The 17,547-nt window shown below is 36.6% G+C and overlaps 1 protein-coding gene across 1 annotated transcript in view; it reads right to left on the bottom strand.

Moving 5' to 3' along the window:
* LOC124439595 (pulmonary surfactant-associated protein A-like) overlaps positions 1–17,547 on the bottom strand; it is a 42,261-nt gene that overhangs the window by 22,919 nt on the left and 1,795 nt on the right. The window lies entirely within an intron of this gene.

Below are 17,547 nucleotides of genomic sequence, written 5' to 3'. Positions count from 1 at the left end.
TCTCTTCTCACTCCCTATCTCGCGGTCCCGCGGAAGTCTCGGACAACTGGGGCACGTACGGATACAATTGGAGACGTAACTATAGGGTGTATTATCTTAAGTTCCCCTAATATATCATCAGCATGGCGTTAGATTTGTGTAGGACCCAAGCAGTCAAGATTTGGCTCCAGGCAAGGAAACCTCCTGTGACGAATTTAACGCGCTTCTGCTGCCAATACGATGCCAAGCAAGATCCACCGAGCTCGATCTCTGTATGGGAATACGCTTTTGATCGAGCTCGGCCAAAAGCTCGAATACCGTTCTCACCCAAGCTCAGGCCACCAAGCGGGTGGAGTATCGTCGTTCCGAATGCGCTGCGAGGAGGATGGGACTCACTCCTACGCGTATTACTCTGCAGGTGAAGAGGGGGAACGGCGGATGGTCTTCGCTTGGCCCGGCTCTCATCTCGAGTCGAGTGCTTTGCATGGGGATCGCGGCTGCTGTAAACGATGTTGCGACTGTCCGGCTGAAGATGAACGATGTCGAGAAGACAACTTTCGAAGTGCGCAAGCAATGCGGGCAGCTTTCAGCCTTCACAGTTTTCGACCCTGCATTAGAGGTTGACGCGGGGGCTGTTATTGGGTTTTTCTTCACTAGACGCTACCGTTGGTCAGCTCCAAAAAGTAGCTGAGGAAAGATCGTTCACTGAAAGTCAGCGAGCAACAGGAAATGGATTGCAAGCAGCTTTTCAGACAAAGCAATTTGTTGCGACTGCCTGTCTTTTCCAAGAAATTTTTGGAATAACTGGACCTTTAAGTCGATATCTACAGAGCGTAAATGCTGTCTTTGGAAAAGCAATGGATGTGGTTGATAGCTCAATTTCTGGAATTCAAATCATGCGTGACAAACCAGAAAAAATCATTGAAATGTCCGATTCTTTTCCGTTAGATGTCGAATGGAGGTCTACACGACCTCGTCGTCGACGACCAATGGACGGAGAACAAGCCAGAGATGATTTGGCAAATCCTCCAAAAGCACAATGGAGGCGAGACACATTTTATAAAGTGCTAGATTCCATTCAATCTTCAATGAAGAGTCGTTTTGAAAAGAATCGACCACTAATGAAATCATTTGCTTTATTCGCACCCAATCAATTTGACGAGCTCTCGAGCAAGTACAAGACATCTCATGATCTTCAATCTGCAGTGAAAGCCTTTTGTGATGTGTATAAGATAGATTCCCAAAGATGCGTTACTGAACTGTTAAGCTTTGCAGAAACATTTAAAAAATTTCACTGTTCTCAATTTACAACTCAAAGTGACCATGATCATAATGAGCAGAACTTTGAAACTATTCATGATGGTGATGGTGATGATGATGATAAAAATCATTCTGATACTGACATAAGTAAGCATTCGAATAATGCATCAATTACCGAGAAGGCTAAAACTCCGTCATTCTTAGATGCCTTTAAGCTGCTTTGTTTTCCAAAGTACCATTTAGTCGACGCATACCCAACATTATGCAAAGTTCATTCAATTGCATTAAGTTTACCCATTACCTCAGCAACTGCTGAACGTTCTTTTTTTTCGCTGAAGAGAGTAAAAACGAGGATTCGATCTACGATGGTACAGGAACGCCTGGAATCATTGCTTTTAATGGACGCATAAAGAGAAACTCTCCTTTCTATCGACAAAGATAGAATCATAACTTTACTTCGGAAAACCTCCGCAACGCTTGCAAAGGCATTAATATAAATATATTTTTCTATGAAAAACAAATAACGCAACAGACATATAATTGCTTGATGATACTTGGTTTTTAAGTTACTTTCTTTTTTATGAAGATTCATGTTTGTGTTTTATAAAATAAAAATAACTAAAATACTTGAAAATAGCTATAAGAAAAGGTGAAAGGGCGTAAAATTTGTGTTGGCCACCGCAGTAAAACTATGCCACCTTGCCACTGCTTCTGAATGTTTCAAATGTAGTTAGATTACTCTGGTTCTTTAGTGTGGTGTGATGAAGGCATCACATTACTTGTCTCGCTTCCTATAAGATAGCGTTTTCTCAACTGGTGTTTAGTGGTTTTAGGTTGTTTGAATAAAGACAGAAGACGAGAAGCAATAGAAGTTTGAGATTGAGGAATTAAAGTAAGTAATTGTCCTTTCACCTTTTAACTCTGCTATACCGTTCACAAGCCCGGAACTTGTCGCGTAAGGTTCTCTGCTTTGAGTAGACTTGTCTCGTTTGCAAGGAGGAGGAGTGGAAGGATTTTACTTACTATTTTATGTTTGCTTTAGTGTAAATAAAACATGATTTAGGTGTTTCCCAAATTACTACTCGAATTAAGTTTGGTCAGCTTATAATTCTCATATAGTAAAATATCGATATAATTGGTGTAATGGCGATGTTCATAGAATTATGCAAGTAATAATCGGCAGAAAACAATGGATTTCAAAGGAGCTTAATCCTGTATAAAGCTTGACTACATAAATATCGCCCAACTGGCAATAATTACATGAGTTAGCTACGCAACTTGCTTTGAGCCATGAAAAAAAAGCACAAAACTTTTAAAGTCAAAGATGATTCTTCATTATAAATATTAAAGCCCAGCAAAGTGCTTTTAAAAAAGCCATTCAATACAAAATCTAATAAATAGAAAAGAAATATTCAATAGCGTAACGTTTCATCAGAGCGTAACTCTCAAAACATCATCAGACAGTATTAAAAGGCAAGTGATGTCTGTGATGTGGTGTATATATACATATTACGCTCACTGCTTGTGCCTAGTTTGAGCACTGTCGGATTGTGTAGAGAGTCTCATATGGAGACGTTCACCGTGTTCGCGATATACAAAGCTCACCTTTATACGTTTAAGCACTGTTGTGACTCTACAATACAATCCATACGAAATTCACACTAGGACATCTAGCAAAGTAGGCGCACACGTAAACTCTTACGGCCAATTTCCATTACAATCGCTTTGCCCGCGCGGTCCTAGCGGGCGTGATCACAAATTGCACGCGCGTACACAATGCAATTTCCATTGATTGGTCTTGGCGGCTTCGCGCGTTCGTTTAAAATTACTTGTTTCCAAGATGGCGGCTTTAAATAGGAGACTACTTATTTTGATTTTATTAAGGCGACGGTTGCAAAGAAGGAAATATAGAAAGCGTTTTGGATAAGGAATATATACTTAAATAGAAAAGCAAAGGGGAATATCATACTTTGGTACGTGAGGCAATGTTATTCGACCACGAGTTTTCTTTCAAATGTTTCGAATGATACCAAGTAAGTTTGAAGAGCTACTTGGCTTAGTTGCACCAAGAATCACACGTTGGAAAGCCCGGCGAGAAGCCATTGGGCCAGAAGAAAGACTTGCAGTAACATTGAGGTACTTAGTTACTGGTGATGCATTCATTTCTATTGCAGCAAGTTATCGATTAAGTGCTGCCACTGTTGGGCGGGTTGTCAAAGAAACATGTCAAGTATTATGGGAAGTACTTTGTGCTAAAAAGTATTTGAATGTTCCTCAAACACCTAATGGATGGATTGAGCTGGCTCGTGGCTTTGAAGTTAGATGGAACTTTCCAAATTGCGTGGGTGCAATTGATGGGAAACATGTTACCATACAATGCCCCCCAAGAGGAGGTTCCATGTTTTTCAACTAGAAAAAATTTCACAGTGTTGTCTTGATGGCAGTAGTCAATTCAAAATATGAGTTTATTATGGTTGACATTGGCGATTACGGAAGGCTTAGTGATGGAAGTGTATTTGCCAGCAGCAACCTTGGCATTGCAATGGAGAACAACATGTTGAATTTACCACCTGAACGAACACTGCCAGGCACAAACAAACATTTTCCATACGTTTTTGTGGGAGATGATGCATTCCCATTACGAACATATATGGTTAAACCCTATCCGAGAGGTGTCATTCAATTAGCTGAAAAAATTGCGAATTATCGTTTTTCAAGAGCTAGACGAATTGTTGAGAATGCTTTTGGAATAGCAACATCAAGATTCAGATTGTTTAGATGTGCAATTACTGCAAGTGTTGAGGTTGCTGTTGAAGCTACAAAGGCTATAACTGTACTACACAACTTTTTGATGGCTGGTAGACATTCTGAGATTAATAACTCATACTGTCCACATGATTATGTTGATGTTGAATGCGAAGGCCATGTGAGAGAAGGGCTTTGGAGGAGGCAAGGAACAACTGCCCTGGTCTTCAGGATGTCACGAACTTGGGATCCAATAATTATTCAGTTAATGCAAAAATGTTGCGATAATTTTCGAGATTATTTTAATTCGAATGCAGGATCTGTTCCATGGCAACAGGCAGCTGTTACAAGCACATCTGACAGTTTCAACATAAATTATTGAGTTTGACCACCAACGTTTGATGCAAGTCTACAGACAATATTAAACTTATTATCTGTGTGGGTCTACTAATTTCAATAAAGGTCATAACAGAACATTATTTCATTATTTATATGTTTATATATTTTCATCAAATCAAAATGTTTATAATAAGTAGACTGAAATTTTCCTAGATTAAGGTTTAAAATAAAAAATGGAGGAAATATGTTAACTTCTTTTCTTTTATGTAATTTTTACAACAAAAAAATGACACACATAATACATTGGTCATATTTTTTCTGAACATAACCATCAGCTTTTGTAAATTCAAATTTCATTCTACTCATTCTCACCAAATTCATATTTCATTAACACTTGTTGTATTTCTACCCTGGCCATCCTATTTTTCTTGGGTGGTAGTTTCTCCAATATTTCAACAATACTGTTGCAGAACAAATGATTGCTACTTCTCCAGTCTTGTGTTTGTTGTTTCTGTTCATCTGACTGAGATAATGCATTGACAAGAAGCAAGTCTATTTTATCTTGACGGTCAGATCTCTTTGTTGTACGCTTTGGTGTTTGGTTGGTCAGTATATCTGGACCAGCATGAGCTTTCCTTTGTTACAACGAGTTTTATAAGTCGACATATCAGGTGTTGATCCCGAAGCAAGTAGTGGAGGTGAAGGTGCAAAGCTGTCATCACTTATACTTCCAGAATCAGTATTAATAATTTCATTAGATAGAGTAATATTGCTAGTTGTTTCTCGATTAGAAACAAAGTCTTTAAGGAAAAGTAGATTCTCAAACAGCTTGCATGATGGTGTTTTAGAAGCACCTGCCCTGATTTTTCAGCATCTTTTATTTTCTTCAGACATCTCATCATACCATCTCGTAAGTTCTTCCATCTGCGCTTCAAAATATCAGCTAAAAGTAAGGAGTGCATTTGTATTTATTAACTCCTGGCTTTTAGTCATTTTATACCAGCTGGTAATATTATGCAAAATCAACAAACATAAACTCAAACTTTTAACACAGAAGTTAATGCATGCTTCATGTAATCACTGAAAGACGCCAAGTACTCAAAAACCTATTCACAAGTTTGTGAAACATATCTTGTGGAGTGTTAAATCATTAATCTGCATCTATATTTAGTTATTTACCAATTATGAAGGATTAACAAAGTCATACACACCATTCCTGTTTAATTTGAGAGATATTTCTTTCCAGGCTTGGTTCTTTTTTACTGTGTCTTTATACCCTCTTGATGATGTGTCCCACAGTATTCGGTATCTGTGAACTTCTTCCACCAAATGTTCGTCTAGTTGTTCATCATCGACCTTTTCTTCCAAATCAAGCTGTTGGGATTCCAGCAAATTTTGTGCTTCCAGTGGTGGAAGACTTGGAGCTATGGTTTGCCCTTGTTCCATTGATACGGGTCGCCTCCACATACCTGATGTACTAGCGGCTTGCATGTTTATAAAAGATGAATTGTTAAACTCCGCCATGTTTATCATACATTGCATTGATTGCTTTTGTAGTAGGCGGTGTGATTGGTTAATACCAATCACGTGTATCTTTGGACGCGCGACTTCGCCAAGAAAGTAAAAAATTTTTAACTTTCAAAGCGTGCACGCCAGTGTTCAGGCGAAGACGCGCGCTGTCGACAATATTCACACAGCGCATGCTCAAAAATGTTCGCTTCGCCCGCGCGGGCAAAGCGATTGTAATGGAAATTGGCCTTTACGAAGATGATTTCCGACACCCGAGGTTTATTTTTCGTATTGCGTGGATATTGCGTGTATGTGAGCGATAAATATCGCTGCATATAATTTAAATAAAACAACAGAAAGACAAATGGTCATGGTGTTTTGAACAGATTATTGATCTAACCAAACTTAAAGGTAATCGCAGTATATTGTAGTATAATATATATTTATAATATTGACATGTTATTCGACATAGTTGCATTCAATTAAACAAAGACAAATAGTCTCCTGCGATTCTTAATCATTATTGTGATCAACAAAATGTCAATGTATAGCAGTTTAGAATTTAAAAATTTTATACCATTACACATTTATTTAACTTTAAATGTGTTGAAACCTGAAAGCATAAAGCAAATTAAAGCACAATTTATTTTGAAATTATTTTGCCCACTGGTATTACATATGTAAGCTTCCCATCACTTGTTCTACATTATAAACAAATCTAAATCAACTTATCAAGAAAGGTAAGATAACATTGAAAATTCTAGACATTTTAATCTCCATTTCCTGGTCTTTTGTTAGACGATGGTTTGATATCACTTTATGTACTAAATTTTGACATATTTTTATAGAATATAATCTTGCCAATTGTGTTTTATGCTTTGCATGTGCCAGTGGCAATTTGTTAACAACATATTCATGTATTATAAAGGAAAATCAGTAATAGTCATTTTACATTATATATGTAACATTTTTAATGTTCAAGGTAACTAAGTAACTAAGGAAACTAATTACCATCTTAGATATATATTACATATTTGTAAAATAAAATCTACAAATTTTGGCTGTCACTATTTGTACATATTTGTATATATATCAAAAATGGAAAGTTGCTATTAGTCACCTTGAACATTGAAATATTGATAAAGTGGTTACTTTTGTGTGTGCATGCACACATGAATGTATGCACATATATATATAAGCAAGCACCAAGTCGAAAGCTCAATAAATCATTAATAAAAATCCAGAGAAACTCTTACAATTGAATAAAAAATATAGCAATTCTTTCTATAGTGACAACTTTGAGTTTCCTCTAAAGCATTTTATTCTTATGATTCATTATACGCATTTTGGACACTTCCTAGTGACATTTGTCTTGTGGAAAACTGGATCTGGCATTGTTGGTGAAAACCTTTTATGGAACCACTCCAAACATTTGTCACACTGAGTACACCATAGGTCTGGTTTTCAAGATCTTTCTGGTTCCATGGCATTCAACAGTGGCACATCAGTGAAAATTTCAATTTTCTTTGGATTTGACTCTTGTCATCAATTTTCTTTTCTTTGTCGAATGGAAAGGAGTGAACTCATATTTTTCAGACAACTCAATAAGTGTGATCGCATGGAACCTTCATTTTACATCAAAGTTGTTGGATCTTGGTTAAAAGTAATGACACAAGAAATGCAATTGCAAACACCCACAGTCAACGTAATTGGATTGATAGTGGACATGTGGTATGTTGATTGTGATTGATGGTGATGGCTCATGGAGTAGGTTGGCAATTTGTTTTTTTGTTAAAGAACTGACTCTTCCATTGTACAAACTGTCATATAAATTGACTGAAGCAGGCTGACAGTCAATATTTGAAACCAATAACCAGTGATGAGTACCTGTGTGGAGAATCTGGAAAAAAGTACCCCGATGTACAGAAAAATTGGTAACAGGGCCATGTGTTGTGTTTTCTAAACCAAATACGGCAGGAAATTGTTTCTGCAAAACATTATGTGCTGCACCAATGATGTGATCTGTTATCTCTTTTCTGGTGATGATTATATTTATGTCAATGTCACTAAGTTTAAAAAATCCACGCTTTGGGGTCTGAACGATTTTTTCCAGTTTATCACCTGATTCTTTGTTGAAGGGCTCCATAGATCTGTAATGGGAAGAGCTAATTTCATCTGTTACAATTTTTGAATAATTTCGTCCAATCTTTGCTTGCTTTCCTTCAATTTCTGTTAATGTTGAAGCATAACTTCTTTTTAAAGTTGCTGCTTTTGCACACTTCGACCTGACCAGGGATTTTTCTTTGCCGGATTTGGGATGGGTTTAAACGGATTTACTAGACACTTGCTATTTTTGACGCTACATTTTGTGGGCAGATTTCTTTGTATCTGGCACTTTTAACACTATATCATTTTCCTTTGGAGAAACAACAGTCAGTATTTTATGACATTCATCCAATTTGACCTTTACTTAATACAAAAGATTGCCATTTCCCCATCCCTCAGCAACATAAGTTAAATTCTTTATTTGTCCCAACCGTTCTCTGCACCTTGCGGCTTCTGTTCCATGTGAAGATGGCTTTCGTTTTAGCTCAGCTACAATGGTGGGAAAAATGTTCTTGTCCTTAGTTACGTGGATTTCGTTTTCCTCTGGTGCTTCGACGGTTTGTGAAGAATCATCGGAGTGACATTGGCTTACCTCAAATGGCTTTGTTTCCATTACAGACGTGCAACCTATTTGATCAACTGTTAAAAATGGAGATTCCGTGTACGACTTCGGTAGTTTATCAAATGACCAAAGTGGAAAGTTCTTAAAAATCGCAAAGTAGTGCTTACATGGCAACCTGTGTCTTTCCCAGTCATAACAAATCACAGCTTGGAAGATCACCTGGATCACTTCCAAACGACAATGTATAAAACTTGTATATGTCGTCTTGACTACGAACTTTGAAAATTCCATGCATTTCGTCAACAACCATGATGTGTGATGCAAGGGTATATTCTGACGATGCAAGTCTTTCCATCTAAGGCCTAATCATAGAGTGTGGTCTTTCGTGAAGGTATGACGGGACATCAGAATTGTACTGCCTGTAATTGCTCTGCAATTTCGTATTTAATTTGACGTATCTGTAAAATTAGAGAAGAATTTCCTACGTTGTTGCTGCTGAAATACTAGCGCTAAGAGCAACAGCGAATTCCCCAGCCCGTTTTTTTTTACCTCTAGAAATAATATATTTTTGTGTTTCATAATGAAAAGATAATGAATGGAATCGAATTTCTAAAGAAATGAGCAATTATTTTGCTGAGAAATCCGATTTGTTGGAGGAAAAGATCGTGTTGGCTTCGCCATCGCCTAAGAGACTTGTTCAAGTAAATAAAAAGGAAAAAATAAGTAATTGTAATAAAGGTCGGGCAAAAAGTCTTCAATTAGCACTGTCAGCATGACGCTCAACGTTGAATTCTTGTAGCCATCCAAATATTCATGCTTGAAAGCTTTGTTTTGCCTTTCCACGCTATTATTTGTGTTTATGACTGTTAGCAGTCGATCTTTTTGAAAGGTCCACACCCATTTCTATAAATTTTGTCCGCGCAAGAAAATTAACGAAATCAACATGTATTGTAATTATTGATGAGCACTGTAAGAATGATATTATTAGCAAATTATAAAATTCTCTTGCCTTTTATTGGGATAACCATGTATTGCCAATCCAGTTGTGCAGTTTTTCGTTTGTCTTCCATTCTTCTGATGATTTAAAATTTTTAACATTTTCCTCGTAATCAGCCTCGGTCCTCGCTCTGGCAATTAATCGAAGTTTTGCAAGAATCTTTTTTTTTAATAAGAGCAATCCGTTGCTGCTTTTTGAAAGCCATCGCTCCCACGCTTGCACTTGATGGAAATCGCAGATGTACGTCTGACATTCTGTAATATATGCATACAAGTAACATCAAGTGTATTGACTAGATTGTACCTTTTACTCCACACCACATAAAAGAAATTTGTATATTTTGCCTCAATGAAAACAAAAGAGGTGTAGCATTGTGTGTGCCTTTGAAAGTAGTTTAGTTCTAGGTTTCCTGACTAACCTGGGAATACTCGGTTTATCGTCGACATTTCCTCTTCAGAGTAATCTACCATAAAATACGCTGGATTCCACTCGTTGTTCTAACCTCTTATAATTTGAAGAGCCTCTGCAATAGCGTACGATTTTTCACTTTGCAGAACAAAAGAACCAACGACTTGATAGCTTACATTGGTTTTTACCACAAGAAAAAACAAAGCGAGGCTGTTTTTTGTTGTTTTGTAAGTGGCATCTAGATGGATAAGCTCGTTACCATATCTCTTTAGAAGACGTTTCTGATTAACAGTCTGGCGAATGAATACCAATCCATTTTTTGACTCTGGCAAAACTGTGTTGTCATCATCGTCATCATCGTCATCGTCGTCTTCTTCGTTATCAACACTATTTTCTTGAGTAATCAAAGACTCTGCTGAATATTTAGCAAGCGGGTGAAAGAAGAAAGACTGGTCGGGACACCTCAGTTTCCAGTCATCGATTTTCTTTTGAAGATTTTCTTGGTCAAATTTTGAAAATCTTTCTTTTATGACTGCCTTGTAAATGTGGCTGCGTATGGTTTGTTTGGAAGGATAAAATCTCCGATTGGTTTTAGCGGGTGCCTTTGTTGCTTTGTACAGGTCTTGCTCCACATAGATTTTAAGATGCCTCCTAACTTCTTTAACTGAGCAAGCCCCAGCAACAACCAATTCTTGGATCTTGGAAACAAGCATCTTATCAATTCCTTGATGAAGACCTCCAGCCTACATACAAAGGAGCCAATTATAAAACGTAAGGTTTAAAAACAATATAGCAAGACATTGACTTGCACCGTACAAAAACCAGGACTATATATACCCTTACGCTTCCTATAGGGTGAGTTTTGTGCTCAGATAGGCAAGACAACTGGATATGGATCCACCTTTCTCCATTGGCATTTCCACCTTTTTGTTAGCATTCCCTAAGTTTTTTCGACATTGACTTTTGTCGCCAAACCGATTGCTCTTTAGTCTAAAGGCGCGTAAATTTATCAAAAAACTTTTGTGAGTAAAGTTTCAAGGCAAATTGATTTTGACACATCCAGAGATTTTTGTTCTTTACACCTGACAGATTGAGTAATGCATGCGAATAACACTGTTATTTAAAATTACCCTAAAGTCTGTAAATCTGATGTATTCCCTCATGTGAACTTATGCTGAAAAGTTCAATTTTCTTGTTTCTTGAACCATGTTTCTGTGCTTCTAAAACGAGTGGTCGCTAAAATTTGACTAAAAAATATAAACATGTTGGTAAAAATTACACCTAAAAGGAAAGGCAGCTGAAGAAATTCACGAAGAAGAAAGAAACCAAGATTACATGACAATGTTAAAAATACAATAAAACTCAAAGTTTCCCTCAAAGCTCTTCAAACTGGAAGTTTAATTGCAACGTACTATAAGGTTAGCAACGTCGTTTCACTTTCATTTTACTTTTATTAAATCTGTAGTATTGCATTAGCAGATGAATAATATCTATTACCGTTCTGTTTTTCTTCTTTTGGCTTGAATGCCTATCTACCCCATGACGACAATCGTAGACCCTATTGTTCACTTGAACGAACGGTATATGGTCAAATAGAAGCTGGCCATCTTCCCACCAAACCTTGCGATTGCCACTTGTGAGATCTAACATTTTTTCGATTAAAAATAGAATAAGTGATTTCATTTAGTTTAAATTGAACCATTATATTCAACATTACTGTGTCATTTACGTGGTTGTATTCTGTACACATTAAACGAAACCCTTTTTAACGAAAAACTGTGCTTTGCCTCTTGCTCTTTTTCAGACTAAAGTACTACCTATGAGTTGGTTTTCACCTTTTTTGCGATGAGTGTAGTTTCCCGATTCCTTGCTCGTTCGACACACAACGACAGACTGAGGATAAAAAGACTCAAATGTGCATGGACATTATTATAGTACTTCTTATATTAAAGAATATGACAACATTCAGGTTTCATATAACAATTTGATCTGGACAACAGAAATAAAGAAAGCATATAGATCAATATAGATTAGATATATTTTGAGAAAAGAAAAACAAACTGTGTCCCCAAATCCTTTTTTTTTGCTTTATTTCCACAAAAATTAGTTGTGCTTGCCAACTCGTACACTCTAAAGAGACTTTCTGCTTCCTTTATATTTTGCACAAGTTCAGAGCGTTCAGACAGTTTGATTTTAAATAAAGAAGTCGCTGCTGAAATGTCAATACTTTCCATATGTATAGAAATATGTGCTTGTTCTTATAAGAACAGTTTACCAGAGGAAACAAAAAACAAAAATCTAACTTCGTTTGAATTGTGTGGTGATGTACAATATGCAGAGACGGTTTACTATTTTAATTTATTTCCATTTTCCCGCGATAACTTTCAAATGGCCGCGAATTATAGCTTTACACGCAAAATTATCACGCGGAATCTACGCAATACGAAAAATAAATCTAGGGTGTCGTAAATCATCTTCGTAAGAAGTTTCCGAATGCGCCTACTTTTGCTACATGTCCGAGTGTGAATTCGAATCCATACAATGTGTAACCGTACGTCCTGTGTCCCAAGTGCAGGAGTCGCCATTTTAATATGGTGATAGCCGGGAGGGCGCATTGTTATACACTTTGTATATATATATATATATATAAGTTTGAAAATTTGTAATCCAGGCATTGAATATATAAAATATATATATATATACTATATATATATATATATATATATATATATTGATGAAGAAGAGAAAATACACAAAACTACAATTTCATCCCGACAAGCCTGTTTCGTGATTTCTCACTCTTCAGCAGATAATATTATTCCTTCTCATCAATATTTACGCTCTGCTCTTAAGCATCGAGCACTGTACTTACGGAGATTCAAATAAACAAAACTTCCTATATATATATATATATTATTATGGATAATATTCCTGGATAAAAGAGCGCTCAATATTCTATATATTAGAAGAGCGTAAGATAAAATGAACTAAAATAAAATAAAATGGACAATTGTTTGCTGTCGCTACTCAGAGTTTCACGCCGTAGGGCGATCTTCAGGCAACTGACAGATAATATTTTATTTGCTGACTATATACATCGACTAAAAGGTGTTAAGTTACATGACGGCATGCACTAAACATATCGGAACGTTTATTTAAAATGTTCTTTTTACGTCCTTTCAGGATAAGTAGCCTTTCTTCAAGGCAAAGACGGCAGGTTCTTTGGTTTTTGTTCGGAGGTGGAAGTTGTTTGATGAAGTCCCATTTAATGTTGTAGTTACGTTTGTTTTCTTTCAGTGTCCACGTGTATTTAGAAAGTTCTGTCTCGTTGCGGTATTTAATGTTCGTAATTGATTTAATGTGGTTTCGATATCGTGTCTTAAAAGCGCATGCAGTAACACCTATGTAAGTTTTTTGTTTCGTTGTTGTCAGTCGTTGTCACGTCGGCTTTGTAAATTACGTTGGGTTTCAGGCAATTGCCATTTGTCGGGCATAGATGTTTCTGTCTGCAGTTACATTTCTTTGGTGGGTTGTTCTTGTTCTGGGTTGTGTCTGGGTTAAGTCTTTTTAAAATAGTCTTGTTGTGTCTGGTTATGAAAGTTTTCATGTTTTCGCCGCAGCTGTAGCTTACGCGTATTGTGTGTCGGTTGAATATCTTGGAGAGTATAGTATTTGGTGGGAAATGTTTGTCGATAAGTTGTAGGAAGTCATGGGCGATGTGACATTCACAGATCTTCCAACCACCCACCATCAGTATTACGCCAATTACCCACATCCATCAACAACCGAATTAACACACTCTCATCTGACAAAGACACCTTCGAAAATGCCGCACCAATTTACAACCAAGCTCTTAAACAAAGCAACTTCACCACCCAACTCACCTTTAATCCATCAAACATCAATGTAAACACCACGCACAACAGAAAACGTAACGTCACTTGGTTTAACCCACCATACAGCAAAAACGTAAAAACTCACATCGCCCATGACTTCCTACAACTTATCGACAAACATTTCCCACCAAATACTATACTCTCCAAGATATTCAACCGACACACAATACGCGTAAGCTGGCTGCGGCGAAAACATGAAAACTTTCATAACCAGACACAACAAGACTATTTTAAAAGACTTAACAGACACAACAGAACAAGAACAACCCACCAAAGAAATGTAACTGCAGACAGAAACATCTATGCCCGACAAATGGCAATTGCCTGAAACCCAACGTAATTTACAAAGCCGACGTGACAACGACTGACAACAACGAAACAAAACTTACATAGGTGTTACTGCATGCGCTTTTAAGACACGATATCGAAACCACATTAAATCAATTACGAACATTAAATACCGCAACGAGACAGAACTTTCTAAATACGCGGACACTGAAAGAAAACAAACGTAACTACAACATTAAATGGGACTTCATCAAACAACTTCCACCTCCGAACAAAACCAAAGAACCTGCCGTCTTTGCCTTGAAGAAAGGCTACTTATCCTGAAAGGACGTAAAAGAACATTTTAAATAAACGTTCCGATATGTTTAGTGCATGCCGTCATGTAACTTAACACCTTTTAGTCGATGTATATAGTCAGCAAATAAAATATTATCTGTCAGTTGCCTGAAGATCGCCCTACGGCGTGAAACTCTGAGTAGCGACAGCAAACAATTGTCCATTTTATTTTATTTTAGTTCATTTTATATATATATATATATACTTTGTATATATATATATATAAAAATGAACTAAAATGAAATATATTACTTTACTTACTTTACATATATACAAAGTGTATAACAATGCGCCATATATATATATATATATATATGATAATGATAAGGATTCTCTGGATTTGTTTTAAATTTTTTATTAAGCTTTCAACTCGGTGCTTCGAGCCTTCGTCAGAATGTGAGAATATATTATTTACAAAGATTTTGTAGGCGTTTGGAGCGTCTGATTGGTTGGTTAGTAGTTGAGTTGATATTATTAGATGGTATAGGATGCGTTGTCATGGTTTCAAGTGTATCGATTACGTTAATGAAATTCGAGTGTTTTATTTTAGTCGTTGTGTTATTAGTTTGTTGTTTTGGTTTTGTTTTTAGTTGTGAATAGATGATGGGGATGTCAATATGTCTGTTAATTGTGTTGTTGTCTTTGCTGTACCATGCCTCTTTGAATTCTCGTGCGTGTTTTGTCTGTGCGCGTCCAAGAAGTTGTGTTTTTGTCCAGTCAAATGTGTGGTTGGTATGGTAGGTATGTTCTGCTGGTAGTGATTTTGGGTCGCGTCGTTTGATGGCATTCTTGTGTTCAGTGAGTCTTGTTTCAATTTTCTTGGATGTTTGTCCTATGTACTGTTTGGGGCAATCTTTACATGGTATCATGTAGACCGCGTTGGTTGTGTCGAATGTCGTTGTTCGGTCTTTATGTTTAGTGAAGTATGATTTGAGTTTGTGTGTTGGTTTATGTGCGACGTTTATTTTGAATGGTCGGAGTAGTCTTGATGTCATTTCTGATGTTCCGTTTATATATGGTAATGTCACTATTTTTACTGGTTCGTCTGTATCTTTGTTAGGTTTTTCAGTTTGTGGTTTGTTGTTTGTACACAACAAACATCCAAGAAAATTGAAACAAGACTCACTGAACACAAGAATGCCATCAAACGACGCGACCCAAAATCACTACCAGCAGAACATACCTACCATACCAACCACACATTTGACTGGACAAAAACACAACTTCTTGGACGCGCACAGACAAAACACGCACGAGAATTCAAAGAGGCATGGTACAGCAAAGACAACAACACAATTAACAGACATATTGACATCCCCATCATCTATTCACAACTAAAAACAAAACCAAAACAACAAACTAATAACACAACGACTAAAATAAAACACTCGAATTTCATTAACGTAATCGATACACCTGAAACCATGACAACGCATCCTATCTATAATATCAACTCAACTACTAACCAACCAATCAGACGCTCCAAACGCCTACAAAATCTTTGTAAATAATATATTCTCACATTCTGACGAAGGCTCGAAGCACCGAGTTGAAAGCTTAATAAAAATTTAAAACAAATCAGAAATCCTTATCATTATCATAATATGCCTGGGTTACCAATTTTCAAATATATATATATATATATATATATATTAATGATAATGATTCTCTATATTCTTATATATAGGATAATGATAATGATATGATTTTTTTTTTTTTTTTTTTTTTTGATTTTTTTTTTACAGAGAATCCTTATCATTATCAAAATATGCCTGGGTTACCAATTTTCAAATATATATATATATATAAAGAACGAACGTCTTACAAAAAAAACGTCTCACAAAGAGACGTTCACCGCATTCGCTTTATGCATTGCTCACCTATATAGGTTTGAGCGCTCTGGTGACTCTACAATACAATCCATACAATGTGTAACCGTACGTCCTGTGTCCCAAGTGCAGGAATCACCATTGCACTTTGGTGATAGCCGGGAGGGCACATTGTTTATACTAATATATATATATATATATATATATAAATAAAAGATAAAAGTTTCTCCGGATTTAAAGTGAGTTTTATTGAGCTTTCGACTCGTTGCTTCGAGCCTTCATCAGAATGAAAAATATTTATTTACACGTGCTTTTAGCTTGGAGACGTTTAGAGCGTCTAATTGGAGGAGTGGGTGGATTAATGTGATTGGATGGGGTGAAATGCGTTGCCATGGGTTTTGGTGTATTGTGAATATGATTGGTGTTAATAATATTAGAGTGTAGTGTTTTAGTTTTGGTGTTGTTTGTAGTTTTTATGTCCTTTTCCTTTAGTTGTGAGTATATGATGGGTATGTCGATATGTCTGTTTATTGTGTCGTTGTCTTTACTGTACCAAGCTTCCTTAAATTCGCGTGCGTGTTTAGTCTGTGCGCGTCCGAGTACTTTAGTTTCTGTCCAGTCGAATGTGTGGTTGTTTCCGTGGGTATGTTCTGCCGGTAGTGAGTTCGGATCTCGTCGTTTTATGCGTTTTTGTGTTCTGTGAGTCTTGTTCCAATTTTCTTAGATGTTTGTCCTATGTATTGCTTTGAACAGTCGTTACATGGTATCATGTAGATCGCGTCAGTTGTATCATGAATTGTTGTTTTGTCTTTATGTTTGGTGAAACATGATTTCAGTATTTGTGTAGATTTGTGGGCGACGTTAATATTAAATGGTCGAAGAAGTCTGGCAGTCATTTCTGATGTTCCGTTTATGTATGGTAATGTGACGATTTTTACTGTTTCGTCCGGTTTTTTGTTGCTTTTGTCGGTTTGTGTTTTGTTTTGTATTTTGTATATAGTTTTGTCTATGAAGTTTCTAGGTTAATTGTTTTTAATAAATGTGGAGTATAAGTAGATGCGTTCTGTTTTTTTTGCTTCTTCCGTATTACAATGAGTGTTTATCCTGTTGAAAAGTGTTCGAATGCAGCTTATTTTGTGTTGTGTTGGATGATTGCTGTTGAAATTGAGTATTTGGTCTGACATCCTAGACTTACTCAACCTTTGCCTCTCCACTGAATTCACCTTCCAAAACACATACTACATACAAATTTCAGGCACACCAATGGGATCACCACTATCCACATTCCTCGCA

The sequence above is a fragment of the Xenia sp. Carnegie-2017 genome, unplaced genomic scaffold (genome assembly GCF_021976095.1).
Source record: "Xenia sp. Carnegie-2017 unplaced genomic scaffold, XeniaSp_v1 HiC_scaffold_19, whole genome shotgun sequence".
NCBI classification, from domain to species: domain Eukaryota; kingdom Metazoa; phylum Cnidaria; class Anthozoa; order Malacalcyonacea; family Xeniidae; genus Xenia; species Xenia sp. Carnegie-2017.
The sequence above is the reverse complement of the archived record's forward strand: the minus strand, read 5'-3'. Positions and strand labels throughout refer to the sequence as shown.